The following is a 10,296-nucleotide window of genomic DNA, read 5'->3' on the forward strand; positions in this document are numbered from 1 at the left end:
ATGGAGTACTATTCTGCTATTAAAATGATGAATTCATGAAATTCTTAGATGGAACTAGAAAATATCATCCTGAGTGAAGTAGCCCAATAACAGAAGAACACACATGGTATGCACTCACTGATAAATGGATATTAGCCCAAAAGCTCCTAATTATTCAAGATACAATTCACAGACTGCTCTCTGCTCCTCTCTGCTCCTCTCTGCTCCTCTCTGCTCCTCTCTGCTCCTCTCTGCTCCTCTCTGTTCTTCCCTGTTCCAGAGACAGCCGCATCTTCTTATGCAGTGCCAGCCTCCTCGTCCCATAGACAAAATGGTGAAGGTCTGTGTGAACGGATTTGGCCGTATTGGGCACCTGGTCACCAGGGCTGCCATCTGCTCTCCACATGGCAAAGTGGAGGTTGTTGCCATCGTTGACCTCAACTACATGGTCTACATGTGTTCCAGTATGACTAGACCCACGGCAAATTCAACGGCACAGTCAAGGCCAAGAATGGGAAGCTTGTCATAAATGGGAAGCCCATCACCATCTTCCAGGAGCGAGACCCCACTAACATCAAATGGGGTGAGGCCGGTGCTGAGTATATCGTGAAGTCTATTGGTGTCTTCACCACCATGGAGAAGGCCGGAGCCCATTTGAAGGGTGGAGCCAAAAGGGTCATCATCCACCCCTTCTGCCGATGCCCCCATGTTTGTGATGGGTGTGAACCATGAGAAATATGACAACTCACTCAAGATTGTCAGCAATGCATCCTGCACCACCAACTGCTTAGCCCCCCTGGCCAAGGTCATCCATGACAACTTTGGCATCGTAGAAGGGCTCATGACTACAGTCCATGCCATCACTGCCACTCGAAGACTGTGGATGGCCCTTCTGGAAAGCTGTGGCGTGATGACCATGGGGCTGCCCAGAACATCATCCCTGCATCCACTGGTGCTGCCAAGGCTGTGGGCAAGGTCATCCCAGAGCTGAACGGGAAGCTCACTGGCATGGCCTTCCGTGTTCCGACCCCCAATGTGTCCGTTGTGGATCTGACATGCCACCTGGAGAAACCTGCCGAGTATGATGACATCAAGAAGGTGGTGAAGCAGGCATCTAAGGGCCCACTGAAGGGCATCTTGGGCTACACTGAGGACCAGGTTGTCTCCTGCGACTTCAACAGCAACTCCCACTCTTCCACCTTTGATGCCGGGACTGGCATTGCTCTCAATGACAACTTTGTCAAGCTCATTTCCTGGTATGGCAATGAATATGACTACAGCAACAGGGTGGTAGATCTCATGGCCTCCATGGCCTCCAAAGAGTAAGAAACCCTGGACCACCCACCCCAGCAAGGACACTGAGAGCAAGAGAGGCCCTCGGTTGCTGAGGAGTCCCTATTCCAACTTGGCCCCCAACACTGAGCATCTCCCTTATAATTTCCACCCCAGACCACCATAACAGGAGTGGCCTAGGGAGTCCTCCCTACTCTCTTGAATACCATCAATAAAGTTCGCTGCACCCCAAAAAAAACAAACAAAAACAAAAACAATTCACAGACCACATGAAACTCAAGAAGAAGGAAGACCAGTGTGTAGGCACTTCAGTCCTTCTTAGAAGAACAAAATACTCACAGGAGGAAACATGGAGATAAAGTGTAGAGCAGAGACTGAAGGAAAGGCCATCCAGAGACTGCCCTACCTGGGGATTCATCTGATAACAGTTACCAAACCCATACACTATTGTGGATGCCAAGAAGTAAATGCTGAAAGAAGCCTGGAATGACTGTCTCTTGAGAGACCCTGCCAGAGCCATACAAATACAGAGACAGGTGCTTGCAGGCAACCATTGGAATGAGTGCAGGGTCCTCAATAGAGGAATTAGAGAAATCACTGAAGGAGTTGAAGGGGTTTGCAACCCCATAAGAAGAACAAAAATGTCAACCAACCAGACCCCCATGCCAGAGCTCCCAGGGACTAAGCCATCAACAAAGGAGTACACATGGCACCAGTTGCATATGTAGCAGAGGATGGCTTTGTCAAGCATCAATGGGAGGAGAGGTCCTTGGTACTATGGAAGGCTCAATAGATGCCCCAGTGTAGGGAAATCAAGGGCGGGGAAGTGGGAGTGGGTGGGTGGGTGGGTGGATGCACACGCTCATAGAAGCAGGGGGAGGGAGAATGGAAAAGGGGGGTTCCAGGGTTTTGTTTGGTTTGGTTTATGGTTCCATAGAGAGAATTTTTAATGACAGGGGAGCCATTACAGTAGGTGGCTGGAACAATAAGCCTACAAGATCGCATCTTCGTCTGTAAACAGAAAGCAGAGATGTGCCCAAGCCTATAAACTCTCAAGCCTGCCCTCCAATGATGTACTTCCTTCAGAAAGGCACACCCCTAACAGGAAGTCAAGAATTGAAATACACAAGCCTATGGATGACATTTCTCATTAAAGTCACTACAATTACCTTACAGGAAAAATTCTTATCTGTGAATATCTCCTAAGTTTTCTAGATATATCCACTGACTATGCAGAGGGATACGAATCAATAATCTATGGATTTGTGTTCAGCATTCCAGAGAGATGGGGTAAAATGATAGAAAGCCCAGTGGACTCATAGACCTACTTCTTTGGCCAGAATGTCTGTTGCTTCTGAGATGAGGGGACAATAAGGACTCTCCCCACATTTGTCAATGGGTAAACTAGAAACTCTCCAAGATGCTGCATTTATCCAGTGTTCGTTGCTTGTAGCTCATTACCACATTGTTCACCAAACTCTGTAGCTTGTCCATTGGACAGAAAGCCACACAAAGGGCACAAAAAAATGGTACAGTCAACAGGTGACCAAGTCCTTCTTTGCTGATTGACTCCATCATCCTCTCTTCATCGTGTGTATCAGATTCATTGGAAGAATTAGAAACTTATAGGAGAAATGTGTCCATGTTCTACCTCTCTTCAACAGAGAACTACACCTTCTATCCTAACATTTCTCATGCTCAAAAATTTATGTCCTGACACTCAGGTGCTATGTGAAAAAGCATAAACCACTCATTCCAATGACAGACCACACCTATTACATGACCATTACTTAATTGCCTCAAGAACAAACCATTAACTTGACACCATAATTTATGCACCTGTTAGCACATGTCATCCATCCTAAATCACAGACATTTTGCTAGTACTACAATGGACTTGAACTTCCAAACTAGTATAGAGACAAGACGGATACATTGGCTTGTTATGATTGTGATAATTAAAGGGCTTGGCTGGGTCTGGGCAGATGGGAAGGACCTGTGCTGTATCATTGAACCATTCCGGGGCTGAGAGCAAGGTAGGTATGGCTTTGGATAATAACTGTGACTTCACCACCATTTCAACTTCAGCAGACAAATCCAAACCTTTTATTCATAAGTAGAAAAAACTCATTTTGTTCATTATATGAATCCTTGGTCTTTACCTCAAAGCAGAGAACTGTGCTGAGTTCTGAGAACTGAGAACTGTGGAATAGTATCCTAAGGCACCCAGCTTCTGAGATGTATCTCAGAGCTTTACATTCTGGGTTTTTACAGGTTATCATTCTTCAAATGCAACATTTTAGAACTAAGAGATGGCTTGCTGAATAAGAGCATTTGCTGTGGGCCTGAGTTTGGATCCCTAAAACTGATGTAAAAGTCCAGACATAGACACACATACCTGCACCCCCATCACTTGTGGGGAATTGCAGGCTGGTCTCCAGTTGAGCTGAGGTCTGAACCCCAATGGTCATAATTCACCTTCATGACACGGTAGGCGTTCCCTCATGTTCCTCCTCGCTCTCTCACTCTTACTCTTACTCCTTTGTTCCTTTACCTCTTACTTCTCTCACTTCTCTCTCCTCTTCCCTTTCTCTTTGTCTTCTCCTCTCCTCTCTCCTCTCTCCTCTCTCCTCTCTTTCTCTTTCTCTCTAGCTTCTCTCTCTCTCTCCCTCTCCCTCTCCCTCTCCCTCTCCCTCTCCCTCTCCCTCTCCCTCTCCCTCTCCGTCTCCCTCTCCCTCTCCCTCTCCCTCTCCCTCTCTCTCTCCTTCTCTCTCTCCCTCCCTCCCTCCTCTCATTCCCCCTGCATTTCTTTTTTTTTAATTTTTAATATTTTTATTACATATTTTCCTCAATTACATTTCCAATGCTATCCCAAAAGTCCCCCATACCCCCCCAACTTCCCTACCCACCCATTCCCATTCTTTTGGCCCTGGCATTCCCCTATATTGGGGCATATAAAAGTTGCAAGTCCAGTGGGCCTCTTTTTCCAGTGATGGCCGACTAGGCCATCTTTCGATACATATGCAGCTAGAGACAAGAGCTCCAGGGTACTGGTTAGTTCATCATGTTGTTCCAACTATAGGGTTGCAGATCCCTTTAGCTCATCCCCATCAGTGAGGGTGATAAGGGTGTGTCACACAACTATTCTGAAAATGGTTTGATTTCCTACCTGTTTGTTACACCTTCCTTTTTCTCTTGATAATTCCAAGTTAACAATCAACATAATCACACAGCCACCTGAAAAACCTGTTAAAAGCCCCGTGCAAATGTTGCTGCTTCTATCCTTCAGGACATCACTGGGTGGCCATGACTAACACTTGAACTGAATTGGTCACTGGCTCTACTCCATTCCTCTATCTCAACCCCTACTCACCCCAAACCCCACCAATTGGCTTTCTTTGCCTTCTGACATCATGTAGCAACTAAACATAAGATCATTGAGTTAATTGCAAAGGAAATCAGAGTCTTCATATAAATGCATCACCCACTTCCACAAGAGAAATAACTAACATTTAATAAGTATGCAGTAAATGTGTGGCAGTGTGCCATTATTAAGTACTCAAGTAATCCTAAGAAGACACCAGAAAGGGGGTGTCTTAGTCAGGGTTTCTATTCCTGCACCAAACATCATGACCAAGAAGCAAGTTAGGGAGGAAAGGGTTTATTTGGCTTACACTTCCACACTGCTGGTCATCACCAAAGGAAGTCAGGACTGGAACTCAAGGAGGTCAGGAAGCAGGAGCTGATGCAAAGGCCATGGAGGGATTTACTTACTGGCTTGCTTCCCTGGCTTGCTCAGCCTGCTCTCTTATAGAACCCAAGACTACCAGACCAGGGATGGCACTACCCACAATGGGCCCTCTCCCTCCTGATCACTAATTTTAAAAATGCCCCACTGCTGGATCTCATGGAGGCATTTCCTCACCTGAAGCTCCTTTCTCTGTGATAACTCCAGCTTGTGTCAAGTTGACACACAAAACCAGCCAGTACAGGGGGAAACAGTGACATATTCAGTTTTAAAAAGAAGTTGAGACATGGAAAAGGGGAGTAACCTCTCATAACTACAGAAACAAAGAACTGATCAGAAGCAATTTTGCTCTGAAATTGCCTCTCTTGACCACTGAGCTACCATAAAAATGATACAAATGTTGTCAGGCTAGATAATGGAATGACACAGACTTGGGTCTTCATCCCCAGCCTACCACTAACTATCTCACTTCCAAAACAAATGTTCTGGTTCGGCAAATCACTTTGCCTTGATTTCCTTGATCTAATATCTAACTCATATGATTGTGTAAGAATTAATAATGGGTACAAAGTGCTCAGTGAGGGTGAGTGTGTCTTAAAGTGCCTATACATGGCACTGTACAATATTTACACATACTTTCTAATGCAAGCCTTACCCTTCCTCCACCATAGAGAAGCATCTGGAATGTTTACAATGAGATGTCTGTGAGGAGAAAGGCACACTCCTTGGTTTCATGGCTGAAGAAGAGTCCAAGCCAAGGGTTAGTGATGGATGGAAGGTTTTGTTGATCTCTAAGGAGCAGCACTTTCTTCTACATTTTTATTATTAGGGGTACAGGAAATACCCTATTGGCATGTTTTAAAACTCCTTTTTATTTTTTGCCAAAAAGCAGACACACAAACAACACATGGCTTATAATCCCCGCCTCAAGAGATCCATGAACAAAATGGAGAAACAAAGAACTGCTAAAGGCTGGACCAGTTCAATACAATACTGCTCTGGGGGATGGATGAAAACTAGCATCGGGTCTGTTCTTCCATGAGAATAGCCAGTGTGTATTATCCCAGTGAAGGAACTCAGACACACACAGCAGAGACTTAAAAAAAAAATCTTTTGAATTTTTTTATAAAAAAGAGCAACAAATTGCTTTAAGAAGAAAAAAAAATCAACTCCTAGAAGGAAAAATGACTTCGTTCAATTTTGTGCCTACCGAGTAGAGACAAAGGCTGAGAGGGAGTATGTAACACAAGGCCCAGTGTCACAGGCAAGGAGTTCGATAACACTTGCTAGATGAGCAATAGAAGGACAGCAGAAGAATTTTCTATACAACAGCCCAGGAAAATGACTACTTGCCTTGATTGGCTCTGGTGTAGCGTCCAGCTACACACAAAAGAGAAAAGAAGCTTTGCTTAAACATTTTAAACTCTGCCTCAGTCTCCTGAGTGCTGGGGTTACAAGCGTAAATCACCATGCCTGATTTATATTAATATATTTCAAGAGCCTAAAATTTAATAAAGACAGAAGATTATTGTGGCTTTTGGAATCAGTAAACTTTGACATTTGGAGCTGAGTGCTTTTTTTATTATTATTATTTTAAATCCCTGTGTCTATAGAGTTAGAAGCCAAAGGGAATCATGTTTACTAAAAATAATCAGGTTTCGTTCATTAATTGACCATCCCAGAGTTGTTGGTTTGAGGAGTTAGTGTTATGTTTCTTTGGCTAGGCCATGGACCCAGGTTATTCAAATCAAATACCAGTCTTAAGGTCCTGTGAAGGAATTGAGGAATGAGACTAATATTTAAGTCAGTGGAGCATCTGTAAAGGCAGGTGCCCTCTGTAATGTTCACTAGCCTCAGACGGACAGTGGCAGACCTGAAGGATAAAGAACACTGAGATTCCCTAAGGAAAAGGCAACTCTCGCCCAAACTGGCTGGCTGGGGCCTTTATCTGCCACATCACCTCTATACTGGGTCTCTAGCCACCATGGAAGAATATAGACATTCTTCCATAATACTCGTTATATTTTCTGTTGGCTTTCTTTTCCCCTTTAAAGAAAACTGGCATACGCAGTAGCTTATACAACAAGTTTAATTAGCTCAAAACTTTGTAGTTTTGCCGTTGGACGTGACTTCATCAGGGCAGTTCTATCTGGACCTGGCTTAGTTGAGCTAGGATGCCTCTTTTGTGCATTTGCACTTCACTGTCTTCTTTTAGTCAGAATATTAAAGGATTTGCCAGCATGTAAAAAAATCTGCAGCTTCTCACTAAATACAGTTCTTTTCAAATGTGTATTTACATATTTAAATATATGTTACAATGTTCGGCTTCACATCCTTCTTGGTTGAGTGTTTTTAACGTTCCGTTCGCTTTCTTTTATTGTTTTTGTTTTTCCACGTTTTTGGACCAGGGTCTCACTCTGTACTTCGGTCCAGCCTGGACTCACGATGTAATTCAGGTAAGCTTCAAACTCTAGGAAACCCTTCTGAGTCAGCCTCCCAAAATCCGAGATTAGAGGCATTAAACAATGATTGCCCTATATTTTTTTAATTTCCGAGTTTAATTGTGAATATTGTAAACGCAGGTAATCCAGCCAGCACAAACAAAAGCTCTTGAGACTCCTACGTTATGTTTTTTGTTTGGTTGGTTGGTTGGTTTTTTTGTTTTGTTTTGTTTTTTCAAGACAGGGTTTCTCTGTGTAGCCCTGGCTGTCCTGGAACTCACTCTGTAGACCAGGTTGGCCTCGAACTCAGAAATCCGCCTGCCTCTGCCTCCCGAGTGCTGGGATTAAAGGCATGCACCACTACACCCGGCTTCCTTCATTATTTTTAACTGCAAGAGCACAAGCGTTTGTGAATCCCTGCTCAAAAACCCATCAATATGCAGAAAAAGATAGTTTCTATGGTGGCACTGACTTTCTGGTCATGTACCTGATTACAGGAACAGACCCGCTTTTAGTAGTCAGTTGAGGTCACTGTGTCAACTACTTTTAGGAGTACATTAAAGTCACTGCATTAACTACATCTGCTATTTGCTGTAAGAAAAAAAAAGAGCTTTAGAGTTAGTGTGCTGTCAGGAGTCAGAACACAGAAAGCGGTAGGTGCTTAACTAGAGTTCTGACTTTTCTCTGGAAGAAAATAAATAGTGCCAAAAAAAATTTAAATGGAAAATTATTTATGTTTTAGTAAGAGTCCACGTACGGCTCTTTTTTTTCCTCTAGAGGACACTGTATACAGTAGCTTAGACAATAAATTTTATTTCACTCTAAGATGGAAAGAAACAAGCAGGCTGAAAACAAATCAGTTCCTCCTTTTAGCATGAATTCAAGAGAAAAGCTTAAGGCCTTCCTGGCTAAAGAATCCTGTAAGAAGAAAAGACTCCTGAGAGGAAGCAGGACATGTGATCCCATGGGACCGGCATGACTGGATGACTACAGGAATACGCAAACTGAGTGTCAAAGCCTTCCTCTAAAATAGCTCCTGACACTTCCTCAAATCAGGTTCCTGAATAATACGTTGGTGACACTCCCTCATAACAGATGGCCTACTTGATGGCTGATCCTGATATTATTCCTAGCATATTTAGAATTTTTAATCCAAGGAAGAAAAGAATTACCAAAGGATTGTCATACGGCTACAAAAAATTCCTGAGAAAATCAGTTACTCTATTTTCTTTTCTGTTCTCACTGCTGAACTCTAATTGAGAGTCTTAATTCTGGGTTAACCAGATGTTGGACAGTCAGAATGCTGCTGCTCTCCCAACAATGAAGATAAAATACTCCCCTAAGACCATCCTTCGGGTGCTTCTGTCTGAAACAGATGCACTCACGTTGCATATCTTGGCTCGTTAGAGGCATGTTCCTAAAACTCAATGCTGGGGAAGAAAACCAAATAGATGAAAGTAGAGAAACCACATGGAAAGAAACTTCAGTATTCGGTTGCCTTTCCATGTTCAAATGCCATGAAGGTGGTGGGATGTTATCAAATATACATTGGCTACAACACCACTCTTGTGTTAGTCTTTTGACATAAGAATCTAACAAGCAACATTGGCACACGCAAGAGCAGAGCAAAGAGGATGACTGTTGGATCAGGAGTGCTTAGAAACTGCTACACAGTCTTCATCCTGGCTGTCATCATTCAACTAGGAATTTGATTCTTTTCTACAGACATGCCAAGGGTCTTGCATCATCATTTGCCACGTGAATCTCTCATCTCCCTGGTGACTTCTTTCACCTCAGCTCTCCTGGGATCATTTCACACATCATTCTGTTTTCTTTAACAGTAGCTGGCTTTCAACTGTAGGAGGAGATAGTTGTTTGTTCATATTTTGTTTACCAGTGAGCAGTTCTGTGTTCTTGTTTCCAAATCAAAGGTAAGTAATATATAACGTTTACTATATACAGAATGAGTGAGAAAGACACAGAAAGAAAGAGAGGAGAGAAAGAAGGGAGGCTCTACTTCACCTTCAATTAACTCTTCAGAAGTTAATTCTTGCCTGTGCCTCACAAACCTAAAAGCAAGCAGAATGAATACATGTTTTGTAAAGGAGCTCCTGAAAGCCTAAATTTGGGCCCACAGAGCTCGCTGCCTTTGAGATTTACCAAGAGTACAATTATCCTAGGATTACACTTCTCTCCATACCCAGACTTCGTTTTCCTCCACATCATCTGTTTCAGTTGAAAGAACATCATCTGCAAGGGGAAGTCTACAGAGGAAAAGGAACAAGGAGAGAGAGAGAGAGAGAGAGAGAGAGAGAGAGAGAGAGAGAGAGAGAGAGAGAGAGAGGGAGGGAGAGAGAGAGAGCCTCTGCTTCTCTACAGGAGTCCTTACTCATTCCTTAGCAAGAGTAGAAAATGGCAGATCACAGAACTCAGCTCCATTTTACTGGTCACTGGGTCTCAGAAGCAAGAACCAGGCTATGGGTTTACTTTTCTTTAACATCTGTCAAACAGAGCAATGCTTCGAGAAAGCTATTTAAAAGCCAATCAGACCAGGAATTTCCAGGAATCTGAAAAGCGGCTAAGGAAGAAGCAAGGAATGATTTACCTAAGTTTCAGAGGGAACGTAACCAAGCATGCACATGGTACACATATATACATGCAGGTGAACACTCATACACATAAAATAAACTTAAAACTAACTGTAAGCTAGTCCCATAGTCTACACTCTTCTCTTTGTACATTTCCTCTTTCAGTATGGCCCAATAATAGTGCTCACAAATATGTTCACAAGAATTATTTCATAAGTATTATAGACAAGATCTTTTATTTAAAAGG

At 43.2% G+C, this 10,296-nt stretch overlaps 1 pseudogene; it reads left to right on the forward strand.

The window, feature by feature from the left end:
* The first annotated feature begins 310 nt into the window (after window positions 1-310).
* On the forward strand, window positions 311-1,305 carry LOC110300084 (glyceraldehyde-3-phosphate dehydrogenase pseudogene; annotated as a pseudogene).
* The last annotated feature ends 8,991 nt before the right edge of the window (window positions 1,306-10,296 follow it).

Source organism: Mus caroli, unplaced genomic scaffold, assembly GCF_978045245.1.
Source record: "Mus caroli unplaced genomic scaffold, Mus_caroli_1 scaffold_10, whole genome shotgun sequence".
Lineage (NCBI taxonomy): Eukaryota > Metazoa > Chordata > Mammalia > Rodentia > Muridae > Mus > Mus caroli.